General features: G+C 35.8%; 1 protein-coding gene across 1 annotated transcript in view; it reads right to left on the bottom strand.

The window, feature by feature from the left end:
• The window catches only part of LOC118742111 (hemicentin-2-like), a gene marked incomplete at its 5' end in the record, with an annotated part of 44,231 nt that overhangs the window by 6,530 nt on the left and 11,790 nt on the right, over positions 1–25,911 (bottom strand).

A 25,911-nucleotide genomic window follows, 5' to 3' on the forward strand; every position in this document is an offset into this window, starting at 1 on the left:
AATATACTCGACCACTTCTGGTCTTTAATCCCAATCCCACATATATACATACATACTCGTATGGAAGCATATACAATTATGTGGAAGTAAAACTTAAAATGCGAATGCGAAAAGTGCCAACAGGGTTCGGTAAACTTTGTTTGTCGCTACATAAGTGTTAATTTTGAGATCATAAATCAATATTATGTCACAGTGTAAAGTGGGCAGAGAAGAGTTAATCATAGCAACTATTTACTTGCGAGCTGGTGAAATAAATACTCAAGCGGGGTGTACTAATAAATGGAACAGCTACAAGCGCCGACTTCAATTAGTCTATGTGGACCTTATAAAATGCATTTATGCTAGGTGAACCTTCTAAATTAATCCATGAAACCTTGCGATATGAAAGGAGTTTTGTAGATGGTTGATGTTAGCCAGGGATGGCTCAACGCGCCTAATTTTTAGACCGTTGGATGGTTTCAGAGGAATGGCAATTTAAAAAGTCCACGACAGAACATTTTACATTCATATTTGGATATGATAAAATTATCCGCGCGATGGCTACCACTCACAATCGACCATAAACGCAACCGTGCTACCATTTCAAAAGAGTTTTTGGCGAAGTTAAGCCGCAATCTGAACGGGTTTTTGCGCTCTTTGGTTGCCATAGAGGAGGAAGCATGGAACCATCACACCACACCAGAGACCTACGAGTAATCAAGCTAGTGGAGTTTTCCAGGTGAACGTGCACCAAAAAGGCCAAGATGGTTATGTCGGCCAACAAGGTCATGAATTCGTTTACCTCGATTACCTTGAATATGGTAAAACGATTACCTGTGTATATGTAATACTTTGAAGCAAGAACGATCACATTTGGACAAGAAAAAAGTGCTGTACCCGTACACCTGTTTAGGCACCATGACAAAAATCCCTACATTGCGTTAAGAACGGTTACCCCATCCAGCATATTTTCCCCATTTAGTCCCCTGCGACTATTTTGTGTTTCCAAACCTCAAAAAAATGAATATGGGCGCTAAGGGTGGAACGAAAAGATCACCACTGAAACAAATGCTTATTTTGAGGGCCTTGGGTAAATACATATTATATTTGCATGGAATAAAAAAATTGGGAAAAACGGTGGACTAAATGTATCGCTTTTTTGCCGAAAAATATATCTTATATTCAAAAAGTCACTGACATTTCATTCCGCATTGAAATGATTTCACTTGATCATCTTGTCTAAGTGAGACGGGAGACCACGGTATGAATCACGTACCCGCACCAGAGTTGAGAATTCGGGTATTGTAAGCCCAATAAGATTCTCTGACCGCCTTCGTACACGTCCTATTTTTCGTCCAGCGTTCGCTGAGCTTACATTAGACGCATCTGTCTTGAGTGAAAAAGTGCACATGTAGTCGAGTCACCTTCCCCGTTGAAACCCACTCTAGAGCATCGTTTCTAGGCAATCATCCGCCACGTACTTAAATTCCTACAACGCCACTGTGGTGTGGTACTCATATAAGACAAGCTAGTTAATTGTTAGAAGCAATCGAAAGGGAAGGGCAGGCACTCTACTTACAACTTTGGGTGCACAGCTTAAAAATAGCCTATACATTTAGGAGACTAACTGTATTTTAACTGACTAGAGTCAGGCTATACTGCACTGTATAGATACTAAGAGATAGTCAAACCAAGTATCTATGATCCCTTAAGTGGAAATCATTACCATTGGGAAGACTAAAAGGCTAGCTCAAAAATGCTTTAATTCATCCAGTTTCCAAAGTAAAAGTTATCTTAAAGAAGAAGGGAAATTTCGATGCTGTACTTTCTATGTATGCAGATGAGAAAAAATCAGTCGAAGTGAAGCAAAAGCGATACATACACTTGAGGTCAACATTTCGGACCTCCTATATTTTAAACACGATGGTCACGCATCAAATATGCGACACTTTGGAGTAAATCAGGTTGGAGCCTAGAAAACGTCATATTAGAGGACCCCGAATGAACGTACCGCATCTTCTTATAATCGTACCTGCTTCAAGAGCAACTAAAATTCTCCGGTAGAATTAGGAATTTACATACATACATCTCTAAGAGCTAGTAAGTGACCCCGGTAAAGTGAGTGGCTTCATGATGGCAGCTCGAAAACGTCAAGCAATCCCTTACGATTTTCAAAGTACTTGCCAAGTAGCTTATGTTTACGAAAGAAAATTAAAATATTAAACTATGAGCTGGATATCGCCTTTGGTTTCATCTTAGAAAATGCTTCATTGCACAACAGTTTCGTGTGACTCTCGACCTGTCGAATAAAGCAATGAGAACTCCAAAGCAGAAGAACAATGGGATAAAGTGTCTTTACTTTTTACTAAAAGTCATGGAAATACTTTACAACAACTTAAACTTAATTTCTTTATTCATATTTTGATCCATATATGAGCAGAGCTTATAAAATTTATTATTAGCACAAAAGCTCAATTTTCAAGCAAGCAAACTAGAACACAACAACAACTGTCAACGCTAACTTACTCAACGAGAGAAAAAATGAAAATAGTTGTAAATAGTTGAGGGAAAACAAATTAAAAAATCTGATTGCATGTCGTAGCAGACAACACTGTTGCGCATGCATTACAAAAAAAAAACAAGAGTTAAATAAACCAAAACAAAAAAATAAAAAATCCGCGCGTAAACGATAACCAAGCGCTGTAAAACACTTTAGCCGCACTAACACTAAGGGCAAACACTTTTCAAATATTTAGTGAGCTTCTCCACACTATGCTGCTGCTAAAGCGGGTGTGTAGAATATCCCTGCAGGAATGGATACTGTTTGCATGTCGATGGTCCTCTGCAAGAACGACCCAACTCAAAATTCCAAAAAAAGAAACAATCACTTACTACTTTTAAGTAGTTAATTTCTCCAGTCCTTGCCAAATTCATTTCTAATCCTTAACAAAGTAAGCAGTAGGGATTACTACAGTAAGTAGCAAGGACTAGATATGTATTATAAGTGTATTAGCGAATTGCGCTACTTAACAGTACAACGAGGTTAAATTTGAATTGTGTCGATATTGCAGAGGACCACCGATGTATGTATGTATATTTGTCTACATGCAATACTCATGTAATAGTACTGATAGTTTTAATAGTGGTAATGTAATGGTAATGTTGATGGTAATGATAATGATAATAGTATTGGTAATGGTCATGGTAATAGTTATGGTAATACTAATGGTAATGGTATTGATATTGGCAGTTCTTAGAAGTATTGGTCCTGGTAATGACAATGAAAATGGTAATCAAAAAGGTAATGGTAATAGTAATGGTAATGGTAATCATAATGGTAATGGTAATAGTAATGGTAATGATAATAGTTATGGTAATGATAATAGTTATAGAAATGGTAATTAAAACGTTATTGCTAATGCTGCTTGTATTATCACTGTCCAACTCATCCAAATTTTGCAAAATCGCCATTAACTCGTAGTGGCTCCGATTTTCCCATCGGCAAGTAATTTTCTGCGTTGCTTCTCGGCTGTATGCGTATGTATGTATACATACATATGTGTCTGCATGCTCGTGAACGCCGCAGCTCGTCACTTTGACGCAAAGGTTCAACAAGCGAAAAAATGTTGAAATTGAATTTTCCACCACGTTTGAAAACAGAGTAAACGCGCGCACGCACACACATCTCGACACACACACACACAAAAAGCTAAAGCAAAGCAGCGAATTTTAAAGCACTGCCATTGCAATGCGTCGCTGTTTGGCGACAATATTGCGTTTGAGGCGTTACCGCATGCTGTTGTGCTTGAATTTTCCGTCAGTTTTTATTTACTTTTTGGAAATTTTCGTATTTGTATTTGTTTTTGTTAGCTTTTAAGCGTGCACGCGTCGCATTCATGTAGTTCAATCAGTCAACTGCACGTACATCTAATAAATATTATAAATGTGAAAATTTGTATGTTTGGATGTTTGGGAAATCATCACGCGGAAACGACTGCACGGATTTGCACGAAATTTTGTACGCAGATAGCTTATGGGCCAGATTGGTTAATAGGCTGTTTTTTTTTAAGAGTTGCCACCTGTTAAAAAAGTTTAATTAAATTAATACGCGGAAACGACTAAACGGATTTGCATGAAATTTTGCACATAGATAGCTTATGACCTAGGTTAAAAAGTAGGCTACTTTTTTTAAGAGTTGCCACCTGTTAGAAGTGTTTAATTTAATTAATACGCGGAAATGAGTGAACTGATTTGCATGGAAGTTTTCACACAGATAGCTTATGAGCTAGGTTGAAAAATAGGCTACTGTTTTAAGAGTTACCACCTGCCAAAAAAGTTTAATTCAATTAATACGTGGAAAAGACTGAACGGATTTGCATCAAATTTTGCAAGCAGATAGCTTATGACCTACAGTGGAAAATAGGCAAATTTTTTGGATGAGTTGCCACCTGTTAAAAAAGTTTTAATTAAATTAATACGCGGAAACGACTGAACAGATTTGCATGACATTTCGCACAGAGATAGCTTATGACCTATGTTGGAAAATAGGCTACTATTTTAAGAGTTATCACGTATTAGGAAACTTTAATTAAATTAATACGTGGAAATGACTGAACTGATTTGCATGAAAGTATGCACACAGATAGCTTATGATAGCTTATAGGCTACTTTTTTAAGAATTGCCACCTGTTTGAAAATTAAATTTTGCTCAAAGATGGTTTATGACCTGGATTGAAAAATAGGCTACTTCCTTAACCGGTTTTCCGATCAGAACGGAATTTAGTACACTTACTACGGATTTCGGAAGGGTGGTCTTAGACTGAAAGTAAGTCCGATAACTCAAGGCCTCTCCCATACAAATTGGAATTTTCATATTACATACATATCTCTGGAAGTATTTGTGGGAGAGAACTGAAACTTGGTATAGTGATATGTATGTGAAATCAATGTTGGCATTAATCGATTAATGTTTTAATTAGTTAGTTAATTCGATTAAATTCAATCTGATTACAGTTAATCATGATTAATTTTAATCCGACTAAACAGTTAACCGAACCGCGATTAAAAAATACATTTTTAATCATTAACTCTTAATTTGATCAAGTAGGTTTGGTGATTAATAAAGTTATGCTGGAATTTTCCTGTGCACACAAAGCAAGTTAATCCAGTATGGCTAAGTCGGGTTTCCTCATCAATCTAAGCAATTTGGTGTGCATTTTCATTAAGATATATGTATACCAACAAACGTTTTACAAACTAGGTTTGTAAAAGTTCCCAGTTTATGTATTACTAATAACAATAATTATTATTTTTTTATATTACGTGCTTTTTATAAGCGTAAAACACAAAATAATTACTATAACTGGTGTTTGGTTTCAAACTCGGACAAACTAGACAAATTAATCAGATTTTATTTTTAATTGGATTAACGATTAATGTTTTAAATTAATTAAACGTAATCGCAGCCAGCGATTAACGATTAAAAAAATGTTATCATTAATCGTACAGTTGATAACGACTAATTAATTTTAATCGTCAAAGGCGATTAACATTTTAATCGTTAATCAGATTAACAGTTTGCCAACAAAGTGTGAAATCATGTTCATATTCACGGAGAAAAATGGACGTTTTTGGAAAAGAGGCGTAGCACCTCCCATACTGACTGAAAGTTTCATATTGCATATCTCTTCAAATGTTTAGGGTAAAGCACTCAAGCTTGGTATGGAAACACATATGTATGCATGTATGTATGTGAAACTAATACCATATTCATGGAGAAAAATGAGAGTTATTGGAAAAGGTGGTGTGGCAACTCCCATGCAAATTGATTTTTCTATGCTGCATATCTCTGGAGGTGTTTATTGCAGAGGACTGGAACTTGGCACCGAGATGTGTATACAAAATTAATTCCATACTCATAGAGAAGAATTTGTGTTATTCGAAAAGGGGACATGGTACCTCCCGTACAAATTTACTGTATTATACTGCATATCTCCAGAGATGTTCATGGTAGAGTACTGGGACTTGGTACTGGGGTATGTAAAATCAATTCTAAATTCATGGAAGAAGATTAGGGTTATAAAAAAAATGGGCGTGGCACTTCCTGTACAAATTGACTTTTTCTTGCCACATATCCCTGGAAGTGTTTGTGGAAGACAGAATAAATTTCATTAAATGGAAAAGGGAGAGCCGTGGCACCTCCAAGAAGGTTTCACGTTCACGCGTCGTATACCTGGAAACCTTTTAAGGTAAACTTAGAGGGAGGAGAGAGGAGAGTTTAAAATTTCATAGTTTTAAACCGCCTAAATACCTTAACTCGCTTAGAAAATAACGAGCTATAACGAAATGGGCACAGAAATAAAATCTAACATCATTAAATTATTTTTCCTATTTCCTATTATATAAGCTAGTAAATGCATAAATGCAGATTTTTTCTCATTTACACGCACACAACTACTAACAAACACTGTATGTACGTGAAAAATATCCATTTCGCCAGCCACTCGACCTCGTCTCGGCCATTTTGCGACACCGCCTCCTTTCATATGCCATCCTGATTTTATTTAACCCCTTCTCTGCCACAGTGACCCACAACAGTTTATACAGTTGTTGAATGCTTGCAACTTTTGTGTTTGTTCTTGTTGTTGTCATCGTTACGTGCGATTGGCATGCAATTGATGGTTTAATAAATAATCACTTCCAGCTTGTTTAATTGAAATTTTTCTTCATTCCCTTTCTTTCGCTTTTCAACTTTATTTACATTTTCCTATGTATGTATGTATAAAATGTGTACATATGTATGTGCATTAATATACGTAAATATGTATGCGTTTATACGAATAAACGTCTTGACGCACGCAGTGCTCGTACGTTACAATAATGACCTGTTTATGACATAATAATTTGCAGTTTTAACTATTCGCCCATTGAATTCGAAATTCAACAGAAATGGCTAATTACAAGTATTAAAGCTTCCGAATGCTGCTTTCGGAGAAAAATGAAGCTCCATTTATGCGGGTTTTCAAGAAAATTCAAAGATATCGCTTTTATAAATTTACTTAAAGGAGCTTTAAACCTGGTCGCAGAGGCCCTCTGTTTGGTGCTTTTATAAGGCAAACTTTAGCAGAGTTGAGTGTTGGACAAAATACATACTACCGCCGGAAAAGATACTTTAACCAAGGAATTTTATGATTAATCAGAAAAGAAGAGTGAAGTAAGATATCATTGTTGGAACTAATCTAAGTCTCACACAAGTTTTGTACTGAATTCCATTTAGGTTTTGATAAAATTGTGCAAACACGAAGTCTGATCGGACACATAGTTCTGGTACCACATTGAGCAGGAGCCGAATCTGTTCTTGCGGCGCAGCCTTTCGGGGGTTATGGTCATGGTTGTGGTTTAACACCCAAATGCTTGTATAGTTGACTTAGGTTGGCTCGATGTGGAGTTGCATTGCAAACGGGTGCCGGACACAAAGTACGATCCACCATGATGGCTATTGTGTCCTATCCGCACTGCCAATGAATTTCGAAATGCTTGCCTTTCGGGGCGATCATCATCGAATTCCTTTGATCCGCTATGCTTTCGAGCACCGTCGTGTTGAGCCATTCTTGACAGGTACCCACGTTACACACACGAGTCCTCTGTGCTCTTAAGAATACGAATGCTAAGCCAGATATTTTATAAAAAAATAACAGGGTCAAAAATATTTTGACTCTCCGACACGATAATAACAGAGCAGAAGGTCGATAGGATGGTGCGAGAGGAATTTGTTTCGTAAGACCCAAATTATTTGTTGATCTTAGTTGGTCTATTTCAAAACTTTAATGTTTTGAGTGGAGGTACGACACCTTAAACAGGACATATCCTAGAACAATCCCTTCGCTAAAACGTGTCAATTCCAAGCTTCTAATAAATGGTACTATTCCAGCTAGAAAGAGGGCTTTCAAAGCAGGGTCATCATTGAGCCATTTCAACGTTGTCCTTTTCTGGGTTCTTGGATATAGAAAATATTAAAGGAAAGGAGATGAGTGATGAGATGATCAGTTATTGTTCCGATATGTCCATAAACTGGCAGAATTGTACTCCAAACGAGATTATTTCGAAATCTCATCAGGGTCCCGATTAAATGGGGGAAAACTCTAACACTCAACAGAATCCTGAGATATTGTATCGATGCTCCAATGATAGCAAACATCAACAAATTCCAGGGACCGTAACAGTTAAAACTTTTATTAAAAAAATCACTCTTTAACAATTATTTTTTGACTTTTATTTAATTACTCTTTAAATAACCGTTATTTCTGACTTTTATTTTATAAATCGAAAATAACAATTTTTTTTTGATTTTTATTTAAATAATCTGCAAATAACAGTTATTTTTGATTTTTAAATTATATGTCTTAAATAACAGTTATCGAAGACTTTTATTTATAAAAGTCATAAATAAAAATCGGTCACTGATCTTTATTTTTTCAATCATACTTATAAAAGTCATTTGAATAAGTCGTAGTAAACTTTTTGTTTTCCAAGACCTTCTTAACTGCGAAAAATGTTAATGACTTTTATATGATTGATTTAAAAAATTAATGTCGGTCACTGATTTATATTAATGACTTTTAAAAGTAAAAGTCACTGACTGATTTTTATTGATGACTTTTATAAATAAAACTCTTCAATAACTGTTATCTAAGCCATATAATATAAAAATCAAAAATAATTGTTTTTTTGGATTTATAATATAAAAATCAAATATAATTGGTATTTATTAAATTATGAATAAAAATTGCAAATAAACATTTATTTTCAAATTTGAGTCTCGGTGTAAAACGAAATCGATTGGTATGCTTCACTTAGTTGTAGAACATTCCCTTCATAGTGAATTTTTCCATGACAGTTTTCATCAATAACTGTTATGTTCGGTCCCTGACAAATTCTCTTTATGGAAGCTAGAGGCAGGTTTCTTCACCGCTGTGGAGAGGGCCTTAGGCGAGAATATATATTTTTTAGCCCCCAGTTTTTGTAATAAAAAAAAATTTCTTCAAAAAATCAGTATGTAGAAATAATAACTGAAGAAAGACTAAGAAATAAGTGATTGCGCTATGTAGAGAAGTGATAAACTGTATATGTATGCAGGTATGTTTTTGCATCGACCTACACTTTTATATTTCATCTGTGTTGGTGGCGAGACTGCGTGCCATTGCGTGAGTACACCGCCAGCTGACGTGCGGCATGAGATCAATAAATCAATCAATCAAAAAATTCAGCGAAATCTTTATTCACTCTCGTGTGTGTTCAAACAAAAAATTCAAAAATTAACAAAAGGTAATAAAAACTGCCAACGTCGCACTCGCACACACATGAGAAACTTCAATAACTTTTTTACCACTTGTGGCTGCCACCAAAAGCTTCAAGCACAGAAGTGTGGAGGCCTCCATTTGACATACATATGTATATGTGACTCTGTGTATGCATACATATGTAGCGTATTTAAAAATTTTATTTTTATTAAAACTTATTTTTAATTTAACGTATTTTAAATTTCAAAGAAGAAAAAATTCTGAAGTAATCAAAAATTTTCTTTTTGATTTACATAAATTGAAAAAGAACTTAATTCAATAATTTCAAAAATAACAAAGTACAAAAATGAACAAAGTACAATAGTAAATAGTATTAACACTACAATACTCCCCCTTCCAGAGAGTTATTATTATACAAATTGAAAGTAACTTGTTTCTTTTTAGTCGTTGTTGAAACTATATGGTTGTTAGTGTTATGTGGTTCTGTTATTTCAACTATTGCTGGCTTTAGTCTGTCAATCGAAATAATTTTAATTTCATTATTCAATACAATACCATTACTTTGAGGATGATAGGAAGAAGTTGTGATATGATGACTACCAAGTAATTTAGTAAGTTCCGAAAATAATTTGGACGTAAATTGAGTACCCTGATCCGTCGTGATATCTAGAGGCACACCGAAACGCGAAACATATTCATTAAAAAATTTATTTGCAACTGTCTGTGCAGAGATATCCTTTACAGCATATGCTTCCGGCCAACGAGTAAATCTATCCATAATTGTTAAAATGTAGCGGTAACCTCTTGAAACAGGAAGCGGTCCAACAATGTCTAAATGTATATGTTCAAATCTGCTCTTCGGAATTAGAATTGTGCTCACAGGAGATTTTGTGTGACGATAAACTTTAGATTTCTGGCAACTTATACATCCTTTTGACCATATGTTTATCTCCTTGTTCATACAAGGCCAATAATACTTCTTCACAATTAATCGGCGTGTAGCCTTGGTACCAGGATGAGCAATTCCATGTAACATATCGAACACTGTCCTGCGCAAATTATTTGGAACGAAAGGTCTAGGACTTTCTCCTGAAACTTCACACCAAATATTAAAATTTAGAATAGGAATTTTAATTAAATTAAGATTTCGAAACGTTTGTCCAGAAATAAGTTTATTAAGTTCACTGTTGCTGTTCACTCTGTAAAATTTTGAAATTAAATTCTGAATTTTTAATCACATCTATTTCAAACGCACGAGATAACGTGTCAGCTACAATGTTGGTCTGTCCTTTAATATACTGTATGTCACTAGTAAACTGTGCAATAAACTCAAGATGCCTTGTCTGTCTTGGACTACGCTCAGTTTTGGAATTTAGAACAAAAATCAAGGGTTTGTGGTCAGTAAAAACCGTAAACTGTCTTCCTTCTAATAAATACCGAAAATGTTTAATATTCAAATAAATTGCTAAAAGTTCCCTGTCAAAAGCACTATATTTCATTTCTGCTGGAGAGAGTTTCTTTGAAAAGAACGCAAGTGGTTCAGACTTATTATTGAAATGCTGCTGTATGACACCACCAATTGCTGTATTGGATGCATCTACCGTTAAAGACAATTTTGCATCTTTACTAAAATGATTTAGCAAAATCTTAGATGCAAACTTCTCTTTAATGCATTCAAAAGTTTTAATGGATTTGTCATCCCAAACCAAAATTTTGTCTCGCTTTTTACTTGTTTTATTAATTAAATCATATATAACTCCAGTAAACTCAGCCAATTTTGAAATATATCTATGGTAATAGTTAACCATACCAATAAACTTTTGCGCTTGTTTTATTGACTTCGGTCGTTCAAAATTGCGAATCGCTTCTACTCTGTTTACAGAAGGCTGTATCCCTACCTCAGATAAACAATGTCCTAAAAAATCTATACTTGGAACACCAAAAATGCATTTGCTTGGTTAGACGTTCAAACCATACTCAGACAAACGTTCGAAAAGTACCCGTAGATCCTTTAAATGTTGTTCTTAACTCTCACTTGCAACCAGTAGATCATCAATATACGCGAAAATAAAATCTAATTTACCTACTACTTCGTTGATTAATCTCTGAGACGTTTGCGCTGAGTTCCTCAGCCCGAAAGGCATTCGGGTGAACTCAAACATACCGAAAGGAGTAGTAATCGCCGTTTTAAAAATGTCTTCTTCTGCCATTGGAATTTGGTGATACGCTCTAACTAAATCTAACTTTGAAAATTTATTTTTATTCCTAAGGTTCATATTAAAATCGTGAATATGAGGCAAAGGATAACAATCCGGTACAGTCACATTATTAAGTCTTCTAAAATCACCACAAGGACGCCAGTCATTAACTTCTTTCTTTGGTACTAAATGAAGTGGAGATGCCACGGATGAATTTGATGGTCTACAAATCCCTGTTTTTACCAAAAAATCGAATTCAGTTTTAGCTACTTTAAATTTGATAGGATCCAAGCGCCTTGGCTTAGAAAAAGGAAGGTTTCCTTCAGTGACAAGTCTGTGAACCGTTGTATGCTTAACCGGTTTTGAGTAATCTGGCTCAGAAATAAGGGAAGGAAATTCCTTCAATAATTTTGTATATTGATCATCTACTAAAAAAATTTTTGGAAGAGGGACATTGCAAAAGTACGAAATTGTATTAACTGATAGATTTGTTAACGGATCTACTAAACACTTGTTTTTAATATCAATAAGAAGTCCATATTTACACAAAAAATCAGCTCCTATAATCGGCTTCGCAATATCAGCAATCAAAAATGTAAAAAGGAACTCACGCCTTAAACCCAAATTAATATTCAAAAGTTTCTTCCCGTATGTAAAAATAGTTGAGCCGTTAGCTGCCGTTAAAATTATATCTGAAGATTTCCTAGTATTCAAAAATTTAGAAACTGGAAGTACCGAAATATCTGCTCCGCTATCAATTAAAAAATTTAGTTAGTTTGTTTTATCAAATATAAAAAGGCGACGTGTGGAAATGTCCAAATTCCCGTTGTTTGTCGCCGCAACAACGGACGACTTTAGTTTTGTGGACTATTATTTTTCGAAAATGCACATGGTTGTTCACATTTTTTAGCCTTGTTTCCAAATTTATAATGATATCTACATAACCAATTCGGATTGTCGCGTGATTTTGATCGATATCTAAAAGGGCTCCTAAAACGATTCCTATTCACTGAACGTGACCTTGAATAATTTTGATTCATTTCCCTCCTCATTTCACATAATTCCAAAGAAAGTTTTTCAAAATTTTTAAAAATAAGAGAAGTAGTGTTAACCAAATTAGCAATGACTGCATTTTCACCTTTTGAATTTTGAAAATCATTAACTGAAGCTATCTCGCTTTTGCTAATAACCTCCCAAACATTATCAGCCAATTTCGTCAATTCACTAATACTGCTTGAATTAGAACTAGCTAAAATCACACTTAGGTTCTTCGGTTACTTCCTCATCCAAAGATTCTTAAGAATTTCTTGACTAAAATTGGAACCCGAAAGCAGTACAAGCGACCGATAAAATTCTGAGGGCTTACGATCACCCATTTCAGTATCCGATAAAATTTTGTCTAATTTCGCATTCTCACTTAATGAATGCCTTTCAATTAAAATTTTCTTAAGTGAGGTAAATTTATTATTTTCGGGCGGATTTTGAATAAAGTCTAAAATCGTTATTATAACTTCTTGCGGAAGTGCAGTAATTGTATGTTCATACTTTGTTGTTTCTTGTGTAATATTTTTGGTACTAAACTGCATTTCCGCATGAATAAACCACGCTTCCGGACAACTTGTCCAGAATTGTGGTAGTTTGACCGATGTAGCACAAATCTCATTACTATTTCGATCGACATACGGATTTGTTATTTTGCTATTTTGTAAATCAATAAGAGTTTCATTTAAATTATCTCGTGTAGATGTATGTGTATCATGTTGTGGTGAACGAAACATTTTGATTATTTGAATTTAAGCAAATATCAAAAGACCTCAGAAAAGGGAAGTTTACAATTAAAAAATTAAATATTATATATGTAATATTTAATAAATAACAATTAAACTCTGTATTTAATTATTTTCAACAAAACTAGCGCTAAAGTTATACAATACAGCTCACTAGTAAAACTAAGATTGTTGTTGATGTTAGCGCTACTGCTGCGGTCGCTGCTGATGTCGCAACTGCTGCAGTGATGTTGGAGGTGTTTTGTTTCGTTCTGTTAATGCGCTACTACCAGCTGGAACTTCTCCTATTACGCTCAAAGAGGAGCATTGAGCACCGCTCAAACTTTCCGGTTGCTGTTCTTGATCTTGAGAACGCTGCTGCTGCTGCTGGTTATGTGGTTGTTGTTAACTGGTTGATGCAATATCATCACTTAAAATAGCTTCTCCAGTGACTGCTTCTAATGCAGATGCATCAATGATATCGGCAATTGTGCTAGTGTCGTTGAATGCACATTGGTGCGTTTTAAGCTGTTGCTGTTGTTGCTCTACTAATTGTGATTGCTGATCTTCAACAAAAGGCAATGGGGATATTGCTTTCTGATGTTGCGGCTGCTGTGATTCATGTGGTGGTGATAACGGTGGTGGTAGTAGTGCGTGTTGGAATATGCCAGCTGCTCGCAATGGTGCTACTCTTTTTCACTGCTGACTATTGCGACGAATTGCACTTCAAGATTTTGGTGTAACATCTCATCATCTGTGGACTAGTACCGCGGAGCAACAAACCAAGTGTACAAAATCAATATATCAGCTTAATGTAATTTCTTATATTGCTCCTGGCAGGATCGCCAATTGTAGCGTATTTAAAAATTTTATTTTTATATAAACTTATTTTTAATTTAACGTATTTTAAATTTCAAAGAAGAAAAAATTCTGAAGTATAAAAAAATTTTCTTTTTGATTTACATAAATTGAAAAAGAACTTAATTCAATAATTTCAAAAATAACAAAGTACAAAAATGAACAAAGTACAATAGTAAATAGTATTAACACTACACATATGTATTCGTATATTTGTGTTTGCACAAAATGCTGCGAATACATTGAAATCAATCAAAACTTTTTGAAAAAGCGTCCCCCAAGCGCTTTCGACTTACTTGGTTTCAGCTATGCCAACAATTATATAAACCACCAGCCAAAACCTCAGTCGAAAAGTTGGCTGCCCGAAAAATTGTGCGCCTCAGTACATTTTTCTTTTCCTATTTTATGCAGCATTTTTTGGATTTCCAAATATTTGGCTTATTAATCAGTCAAAAATTCCACTGGAAGCCATTTTAATATAATTTATATTCATGTCTTTGAACTCTTAAAATTTAATTAGCTTCGAAAGTAAAAACCAATATAGGGGAATAACAAATCATCACATCCTCAACGACATGTATTCAAGGAATGAGTATTTATATCCTTTTTTGATATTTTTTATTCTTTTTTGTAAGAAGTTAGGAGTTCTTAGAAGTTAACAGATCTGCTGCCATGCCATATTCTGTGTAGGTTTGTGTATAGCAGAGCGCGGGTATGAAAAGTTCCACACATACTCTCGAAGGCATAGCTGCCCATTTTGAGTGGTCACCTTTACAACACTTAACTTAAGAATAAATAATAAATAAAATGACATGCTAAGTAAACCATTTCATCTCCTAAGATCTAGTTCTAGTTCTAAGTTCTATAAGAAAGGCTGGAACGTTAATGCGGCCTTTGGGATATGAACGTAAATATTCATTGTGAAATCCGAAATTCTAAAAGTGGCAGTTTTTAAACCTTTAGTGAAAGCAATTCTTCAACAGTAACAGGCGCATGGCTTCATGAAGCTCTAGAAAGAGAAACAACAGTAATTATATTTCTACATACAAATGGAGCCTTCAAGAGTAGCGAAGGTGACAGGGCGCTCGCGCTCTTTGGCCCAGACTTTCCAGATTCCTCCAATCTACAGATTGGAAACTGGCGAAAGACCTTTTCACCTGACAATCAATCCATTGGGCTGTTTGCTCTTTTGGTAAGTTCTATTGCCCCGCAATTTGAGGAACAGTCTTGCTCTGGCGATGCGGAGGAAGGCGCAAGTAATACGGTTCTCAAAAGTTTCAAACAATAAGTCAATATCTAACGACGAGTTTTTTCAGCTACATTCCGATAATGAAATTCGCTACCAATACTATGCGGATAACATACTTGCATACTTAAGTGGGAAGTTTGCGAACACCTTCTGCGATTAAAATTCGATAGAGACCTTCTCCTAATGAAGCGATGCTGCACCAAGATAAGACTCAACATAAACCCCCTTAAAACCTTAATCCTTCCTTTCATCAGAAGCAGAGTCACAAAGGATTTAATGATAGGCAAACGTCTACTTGGAAGCTGGGAGATGCAAACCTATAACCATTTGGCAAAAAAAGCCAAACTATCCCGAAGTCTGGAGAAATCAAGCACTCTCGCTAACCTTACTTCCCATAGATGATATAGCACAAACAATATTATTTAAGAAGAGCGCCAATGTTCGTGCTAACCGGAACATACCCAATCATATTTCAGGCGGTAGCTTATACCATCAACCTCTGTGCGGAAATAAATCTGAGGAACTATCGCAATGTGAGAATTGACTTATTCAGTTACAGCTAGGTGGGCCCCATGCCTCTATGGTGGACCTTACCTGGTAAAAAGCTCAAACACGATCAACGAAGGGTGAAAGAAAGAGAAGAATGAGAAATAAATAATTACTTACAAAACACCAATGTCGGTGCACAGTGTGGAAAATTAGCTTTTTTGTGATAAAATCGAATATCTCAAGAACGAGAAAAGTTAAGGAAAAAAGGCCCTTTTGGATGAAATAGTAAGTTTATTTTTTTTTTTTTGCCGGATAAAAGTATCCAATGGAATTTAAAAAAATGTTAAACAATTTATTTTTGCTGGTTTTGCGTCAAGAAATCCATTTTGATAGTCAGAAAAAACTAAAAACGCATTTTAAATGTTTTTTAAAAAAATCCATTAAAAAAAAAAAAAAAAAATTTACTTTTGAAGGCCCTTTTTAATATTAAGGCAATTTTTTATTTAATAACATCTCCAGAATGGCCTTTATGTTAAATAAAATCTTTGTTTTTTTCAATTTGTTGGATCTAGAAATAGCATGTGTTGAGCTTTTTAAAAACCACTTAAAATGCGTTTTTAGATTCTTGCGACCATGAAAATAAATTCGTTGATACGGCACATCAGCCAAATGTGTTCAAACTTTTTTTTTTAAAATTTCGTTGGGTAATGTTTTCAGGTCAAAAAAGAAAACGAAAAGAGAACCTCTTATTTTTGAAGGTCATTTCAAAGGTGAAGGTTTTTTATTCAGCGAAACTCTTTTTCTTTAACTCTATATCTCAAAAGCTTTAAAATAGTGTTAATTTAATTTCGCTCGGCAAAATTACCAATCTTGCCCACTGCTTTCTTGGGAAGTTAAGTTCGCCCGAAATAGAAACTGAGAATTGTAATAGGCGGTCTTACTGCAAAATGGAGGATTATTTAATCAACTATGTATTTGATGAACTGAAATTTGCTGCTTCTATGACTCGGCCATTGCATCTTATAGTCGAATGCGTTGCTATCTCCTGGAAACGTGGGATAAATCAAGTCGTAAAGTGGTCACAGTAGGCCACATTCATCCCGCACATCCCGTAAAGCTCTTTCCAACTATCTAGGAGCCTTAAATTGAACAGAAGTGTTGTGAAGAGCAGAGTGCACGACAGATCTTTGGCGCGCAGTGTACGCCTCTTATTAGTGGTAGTTGAAAGGCGAATCGAAATTAAATTTACTTGTAGAAAAATTTCTATTTGATTCCACTAATTATAGTTCATTTATTATTCATAGTTCATTCCACTTATCTCTTTGCTTGTTACATCATTACATAGAGACCAGGGCGGAAATATTCTAAAGAGAGAAATTCAGTTGTATACAGCTGATGGCAGCAAGCTATCGTCTGCTTAGCACTGAATCTACATGCATGGTAACAAAGCTTGTTGCCTTGACACGGAAAACATGTGAATGTTTTACAAATAAGCTCATGCATAAATATGTTAAATATGAACGAAAGAATGACACATTGCTTTACATAAAAAAAAAAAAATAAAAAAAAATATAGCATCAGGAGTGCGGAGTGAAATGCATAAAATCGAGAAACACAATAATACTCGTACATATTTGCATATCCTTGAAATGTCAATAAAAGTGTTCGATCGACTTCATAGCCTCCTGCTGAATATATGACCTTCACTTTTCTGCCAGAATCAATCGAAAAGGAACAGAAGCACCCCAGTTGGTTTCACAAAAGTCTTGCCTGTGCGGGTGTCAGGCAACTAAAAGTTGTCGTGCCGATCAAAAGTTGCTGTGTGTAAAGTGGGTTGCTCACCGGCCAATGTGAGGTACTGCAAAAAAAAAACATGTGTCACAGCGTGAAATGATGTGAATAACATTCGCCTCAATATGACTTTTCCACTGAAAAGATATTCGAAAATTGGCAAAGGTAATTCCGTTGCACACATGTATTTATTTGCATAAGTGTGTGCATATGTGTGCGGGTGCGTGTGAGTGATTTAGTATGTGTATGTAGTTCGAGAAGCAGTTGAGACAGGAAGTATTTTAGACCTCACAATTTCTGTGTCACGTATTGGCTATATGCAGGAAATTGAAGTTATATCCATTTGAAATATTGCCACAAACGCAGCGGGTGTGTATGTGTGTAGGCGTGCGGCAGCATTTGCTCAGAAAACAAGGTGTGTTGGCTGGTGCTGGCGACGGTGGCACAGCACGCTGTACAAATGCTTTGCTATTTTTTCGATGGTAGGGGGTCTATGCATACACGTATACAAGCAGATTCATATATTTAAGAATATTGAACTTTATATGCAATTTAGTGAGTACGAGAAATAGTGTCTAAAAGTGCCGCTAGCTGCTTCAAAACGAGCACCTTAGTGAAGATAAATTTGAATAGCTTACTTCGGAAGTCTTGCGCTTCAATATATTTTGAGTTGTAACACACATATTTAGGCCGATGCTGAATGATGCTGACCCGAAAGAGCTCGGTGTCTCCAAAAACTTACAGGAAACTTTGAAAACCAAATTAACAAATAAAAGAACTAAAAAATGTTTTAGAGACAAGTTTTTATTAGTGTTTAAAAAAAAAAAAGAAAAAGAAAAGTCGACCTAACGGCTGAAGTTTCTGTGGAGTTAAATGCGGATTTCCCAAATATCCACACTCTTGCGCTACCTAGCGGATTAATTCTTCGGATTAATAATCTTTCGTATTGCATTATCATCGAGATCTGAGTCGAGTTTAAAGCTTCAAGTCTCTAGCTCATTGGGAAAAATGATTACCAGATTTGATTGTACACAGGTGAAACTTAGTGAAACTTAATAAAAGCTTTTAAAAAAGAAAAAGAATCAGTAACGCAACCGCGCTAAATATTTTTAAACATTTGGAATTTAAAAAAATATTTTTTGTCTTCTCACCCTTTCGGGAGAATTACTTAACCAACACCAAGAAATAAAACAAAAACGTTGTATATACAAGTATTTATATAATATCCAGAGATGTGTTGCTTATCAATCCTATTATTGTTGTTTTATTTTTTGTTGTAGCGGCACTATAAAACCCTCCCTAGTTTCGCTGGTCAATCAATCGTTGATGCCAATTTAACTAACAGCAGGCCAATCTGTTGTTTAGTAGGCGGACCAAAGAGAAAGGGATGGCAGCAGACATACATTGCGTAGATGGAATTGAGTCTGGTTAAAAAGTTATGTAGAATGTGCCCGAGTGGGTCGTTTAAGGCAGCTGTTGGTACACTCGGTAACTGTCTCTCGACGAATATCGTTTGCTGCCAATCTAAATATCGTCGGTCTTATTTGTATACCGAACTATGTGGGGATCTCGTCCGAGAGTTCCGTGTACTCCTATGAGGTGGCTATGCTACCGCTGCTCGGATGTATCCTGATATATATGTAAAACGAGCAATAATGCATGTTCACTAAGTAAGTAAGTAAGAGTAGAGAGAGGCCTCTCTACGTACTTATGTAGGTGGTATTTTGGCGACATCGTTAGGCGTCCTGTTGCTGTGCAGGGTGCGGTAGCCGGGATTTGAAGACCCTTCTATCAAATGGCTGATTAAAAGTGTCGGGGTTGATGATGCATTTTTGGGACAGAGGTTCTGTGCCAAGAAGGGAGAAAATCGTAGATAAAGTCATTTATTTTTAAATACAGATCATTTTTGAACGCCAATAACGAACAGCCGTCAGCGTTTGAGGTCGGTGAAACTTTGCCTAAGGAAGCCTTGAGATGGAAAAGTTAATTATATGGTAGTATGGAAAGAACACCTCAACACCCTCTATATATAATACCGCCATAGAAGTGTGATCTATAAACAGTCGCATTCGAACACTTTTCAATACCTCTAGTAGCTTGGAGTGCTAAATGATGTCGAATGCACTCACAGTTCCAACGCTATTTGTACAGATCTCTCACAGAAGCAGTTTGGTTAAGGTGAGAACTTTTCTATACGCATATGGCATTAAGCGTTGTCGAAGCTATTCCGATGCAGCAGTTAGGTTACATGTAAAGTACGGGAATGGTAGAGCCTCAATAAGCTTATTTCTACAAACATCCGATTCTGGCTACCGGAATTGCTCCGGCTATGGTCAGGTTAGGTTAGAAAGACGCGTACGAATGACTCGTACTTCCACTTGGTGGCAGAATTGCCCATTTGGAATGCCCTCTGTGAGTGCCAGGAGGAGGCACATCCTGCTAACCGAGGTTAATCCATAATGACAGTATAAAGTCTGGCAAACCATTTACTATTCCGGATGAAGCCGGGGTTGTTCGCTCCGCTATCTCCGCCAAGTTATTGAAAACGCGGGATCCCAAATGCTTGTTATGCCTTGCCTGGAGAGCTTGGAGTTTACATATGAAGTAGGGAATCGATTCCTCGTCATCCTCGTACCGGAAAATTTTGCAGAGGGAGCTTGTTGGTATACGCCATCGAGTAGGTGCTATAGCACAGTGCCCTTTGATGACACCGGTAAGATCCTCAACTGCAGATTTGTTAAGTGTCAATAACTCCTCAGTACGACTCTTATTGAGCCTCGGCCACAAGGATATTGAGAGCTCACAGTCGTCCCGATTGATCCATAGGTCCTCTTAGTAGACAAGAAATCGGTGGCAGTAGCGAGTTGTCCGCTTCACTAATTTGTATTACTGAGCCTTGTCTAGCCATCGTTACCTTCTATATTACTATGTGCAGAAAACCAGCAAAAAGAGGTTATAACGTGACTCAGTGAAGCCAGCATTGTGGCTCGGGCTATACGACAGATCTGATCGGGTTTAGATCTGCACATACGTGAACTTAAGTGATTTGAATGTTACCTGGTTTACCCGCTCCTTATCAATAAATACTTGCATTTAGTTTTTTGTCTTTAATTGTATTATCTAACAGTTACTACGAAAACTAACCGTTCTACATACACATTACATTAGCCGCTTTTCGGCACAGAGTTTTATTTGAAAAGTTTTGAAATAAATACTGACTCTTTATCACTCCAATATTTCAAAATATTACGATTATAGAATGATTGCAGCACTAAATGCTCCTATTGCATAGATGGCATTTTTATGAGCGCATGCAGTAAGAATAAAATTTGAAATACGCTTCTACATCCTCACTCCGACATATGCAAATATCCTATACAGTCAACTTGAACACACACACACATCCACACATAGTTCATCAACGCATCGTAAATTTCGCGGCACATATTCGCAGCCAAATGAAACGGTTCGAACTTCGATGTGCATTGGCAAGAAAAAACTGCGGCTCAAATACTAAAAAAAAAAAAAAGGATTTACAAAAGAAAAAGTGAACTCAAATAAGAATTCATAAATAATAACTTAGCCAATTTCTTTTGTTCCCGCCCCATCACTGCAAACTGCACAGGCAAATGATCTGCCTCAACGATCTGACCTCCCACGACGATTGCCAATGGCAGAGCACCAAAGCGCAAAAAAAAAAACGCCGAGCAGCAACAACAACTGGGAAACCTATATAGCAGCCAATTCAACGGCGATATTTCGCTTGCAATGAATTTAAAATCCTCGCTTGCGATGTCTTCTATGTACTACTTCTATGCCGTGGCTCTGCTAACTATTCACTTTCGCTCGTTTATATATGTATGTATGTATGCAATGCCTGCCGGCTTTTCCAAACGACATTGGTGGGTTGGTGGGAGCGTACATGCATACATATGCGTGCGGGTGTGCGGATGTGTGTGTGTGTGTTTGTCGGCTGACATTGCTAATGGATTTTAAATGAGCATCATAAATAAGGGTAAATTGCAGTGATGCCGCCAACGTCGCAGCCATTTTGTTGTCGTTGACGTTGTCGTTGACGTTGCGCCCAGCATAGGCACTGGCATCATTGCTTTTATAAAACTGTTATGCATATTGTTGTTGTTGTTTTGAGTATTTTATTGTTGGCACAACAGTCGATGTTGGCACAATTATTTGTACTTTGCATGCGAGATTGCAGCACTGTGTGCGAGTGTGCGTTTGACTTTTATGAGATGACCGAGCTGTATGTGCTGTCTGAGACGACGTTGGCCTAGTTAGTACTTCTCTTCGTTTCCACATTGATTTTCTTCGCTGTTTTGGCTTTGGTGCAAGCTATTTATTATAATAAAGACAGGCCCATTCATGCTAAGTTTTAAATATATTCTTGTTACTGAATTCATTTGCACTCGGTGGGATATGACGTGCAATTTGTCTAGTTTACATGTTGAAAAAGAGGGAATGACAAACACATTAAATTAATAAACAAAATTAAATACAAAATTTCAGGCTAAGTTAAGTTTTAATCATTTTGAGTGGTCTCCTGTAAAAAGACGACAGCTCCGGGGTTATAAATTGACTTCCGGTCAGTTTAACTCACCTCCGATCGGTAATGCGACCAAAAGAGTATCCTCGACTTGGTAATGTGTATTTTTTCTTTTTAAAATTAAAACAATTTCAGTGATTTCAGAAGTCCAGGATGAGTTTCACTTCGAAGGTCGTTTGAAGTTGGAAAAAGGCATTTTCAAAAAAAAAATTTTCAAACAAAAGTTTCGTTCTTTTATCCTCAGACACCGAAACGGTAGTAAAAACATGTATGCCTAATACAAAAAATTTAATTTCCGGTCAATGTAAAGCTACTACTAAAAATAACAACACAATATTGCATCTAATTCAACGACAACAAAATTCGTTTTTATTTTTTATTTTTTAGGGGAAAATTGTTGTTTTATTAATTATCAATTCATTCAAAGTCAATGATTAAAACCAACCAGGGACCGAAACAGTTACAACTTTCATTATAAAAATCGCTCTCTAACAATTATTGTATGACTTTTATTAAATTAATCCTTAAATAACAATTATTTCGGCTTTTTATTTTATGGATTCAAAATAACAATTATTTTTGATGTTAATCTAAATAATCTGCAAATGACAGTTATTCTGGATTTTTATATTATATGTCTTAGATAACAGTTATCGAAGACTTTTATTGATAGTCAGCGACTTATGTAAATATATTGATGACTTTTAAAAGTAAAAGTCACTGACTGATTTTTGTCGATGACTTTTATAAAAAGAATTCTTCGATAACTGTTATCTAAGACACATAATATAAAAATCAAAAACAATGTTTTTTTTTTTAATTTTGCATGAAGATTAAAAAATAATAATTTTTTCAAATTTGAAAAAAATAATAAATAAATCGTTTGGTATGCATCACTTAGGCACTCCGCACATTAAGCTCCTAATCACAGTAGTGTAATCGTTTCGGCTTTAATGCCGAACCCATGTATTTCAATGAAGCTCTGTAGATTACAATTCAAAACCATGTTTGCGCCTAATCATAAAAGCTTCATGAATCGAAGCGCCCAACATTGTAAGGCGCTTGCAGTTTTGAAATCGTCATTTGTTTATTTTTGGGTTTGAAATAAAATTTATTTGTCAATTCAATAGAAAATAATTGGAAATGAACGATTTCGTGCTAAAATTCGTGCAAATTGCATTAAACCACAAGCGTTTATGCAATATTTCGGAGCAGATATATTTGCGGAAGTGCGTGTTGCGAAGGAACGGCCAAAAAATTTGTTATGTGTAGAAAGTGTTTATTAGCTGGTGACTTATGGAGGGCATGCAAGTGTATAGAAGTCGAGTCGTCATGCATTCGTTTCGGTATGATGAAACGATTACTCTACTTTGATTAGGCGCGTAATGTGCCGAGTGGCTTAGTTTGAGATCATTTCCTTCATAGTGCATTTTTCAATGACAGTTAAAAACTAATTTTTTAATGCAGATAAAAAAAAAAAACATTTTAATTACTGTTGGCTTAACGAAATATTTTTCCTTTGCAAAGCAGCAAAATTTAAAACAAGAGCACAAGCAGAGTTCACTACATCGAATATCGAAAATTCATTAGCGTGCGCAGTATAGGAAACGTCGTCAATGAGACAATTTTGATGATTCGTAAATTTCTTTGTTCCGATAGTTCGATATACTGGACGTCTACTGTATGCAGTAACCGTCTTTTCCTCTTCGATTTATCATCTTTTGTTATCGCATTCTGCTAGTGAAGCACTTTCAACACAGTATTTTTAAATTTTTCGTTTGCTATTTTTAGCTATTTATCTATGACGCTTGGCACATTTATTGTCATTTATTTATTGCTGCTTTGCGCCAAAATAGCGAATAGAGCGAAAATGCGCTTCCATTCACATTTTCCAAATCGCTGCACTCATGATGTGCCACGTACATATGTATGTATATGTAAGACACGCCGCCGCGCTGACTGGCCGTGCAAAGAATTAGTAGAGTTATTAATTCTTGGGGTGGCAGTTTAACCCTCTAGTAGGCCAATTTTTTTATGAATTGAAAAATTCTGGAATGGGTGATTTTAGCTCGAGAAATCCAAAACTGATGTCCATTTCGATCTCTATCTCTGACAGTAACTTTTTCCTACAGGGGAGAAAACCCAAGACCGTCTGGAGACGGGCTCGCTGATATACTTACAAATATTTTCAGCTTTCTCTTACACAATGTTGACCTACGAACCGGCAATGCCGTCTGCAGACGTTCAAAAATGCAAAACTGGGGTTTTATATGTCGGAAAGCCGGTCTGTAGACGGTCTGTGTTCGAAAGCAGTTTTCTCCATTTCGAATGGTGACATAATTAAAAAACTTATATTAAATTACGGTGCTTTTAACAACGGAATCCACCGAATTTTTTTATATCAAAAAATTTTTCAAAAGAAAAAATTTCTGTAATTACGAAATTATTTAATAGCAAGAAATAATTAATTTTAACCGTGTTTTCAAAATCTGTAATTCAACTGCCGATTAAAATAAAACGGATTGACATAAAGGATTAAAATTTACTTCGCCGAAAGGGTACGATTTTTGTCTAAAGATCATGCCTTACGAATATAGGAAAAAATTATTATAGGTGCACTAAAAAGGTGTTTAGTTAACGACCGTCTGGAGGCGGTTCTGCCTACTATAGGGTTAAATGGATTTTTGATAGCAAAATGCTGAAATAACAAGTAAGAGCAGCGCTGTCTTCGGCTATGCCGAAGGCTTCATACCTTTCATGAACATCTGCAAATTTTAGTTTGACAGATTACTGATTTTGAATACATCTGCATACATCGATAGAGGAGTTACATACTTATATAAAAAATCGCCTCTAAACAATCAGAGGTATGGAGGATATACTTTATATGGCACCAATCTAAGTGATTTTCACTGCAATGTGATCGGTATGTAAACCTGTAACACAATTTATTGGGTTTAGTTTCCTACATAAAGTAGATATATCGCAAAAACTGGTATCTGAACAATCAGTGCCATAGGAGATAAAGCTTATACAGCATAGATTTTGACGATTTTCTCAGTAGACTTTGTATTATTATTTATAAAATATCTTACGAAATTTATCGGTTTTAGCTGTTCAAATAAAGGAGTTTTACAGTAAAATCCCATATCTGAACAATCAGATGTATGGAAGATATATGTTGTAGTCACCCGATCCTTGTTATTTTCACTGTAAGTATTCTGTTAATAATGAGTGAAAATGGTGCGAAATTTCATGTTCCTAGCTGCATAAATGGAGGAGATATGATAAAAGACCTCATATCTGAACAATCAGTAGTATGGGGGCTGCAGGTTATAGTGACCCGATCTTCGTTATTTTCACTGTGAGTCTTCTGCTGATAATGAGTGAAAGCAGCGCGAAATTCCATGGTCCTGGCTACATAAATGGATGAATTATAACGAAAAATCTCATATCTGAACAATCAGTTGTATGGGAGCTATAGGTTATAGTTATCCGATCTTTTTAATTTTCACTGTAAGTTTTCTGTTGATAATTATTGAAAACAGTGCGGAATTTCCTGTTCCCAGCTATATAAATGGAGGAGTTATAACGAAAAATTTTATATCTGAACAATCAGTTGTATGGGAGCTATATGTTATAGGGAACCGATCTTTGTAATTTTCACTGTAAGTATTCTGTTGATAATGGGTGCAAGTGCTGCAAAATTTCATGTTCGTAG

Source organism: Rhagoletis pomonella, unplaced genomic scaffold (genome assembly GCF_013731165.1).
Source record: "Rhagoletis pomonella isolate Grant_MI unplaced genomic scaffold, Rhpom_1.0 Rhpom_scaffold_00006, whole genome shotgun sequence".
NCBI classification, from domain to species: Eukaryota; Metazoa; Arthropoda; class Insecta; order Diptera; family Tephritidae; genus Rhagoletis; species Rhagoletis pomonella.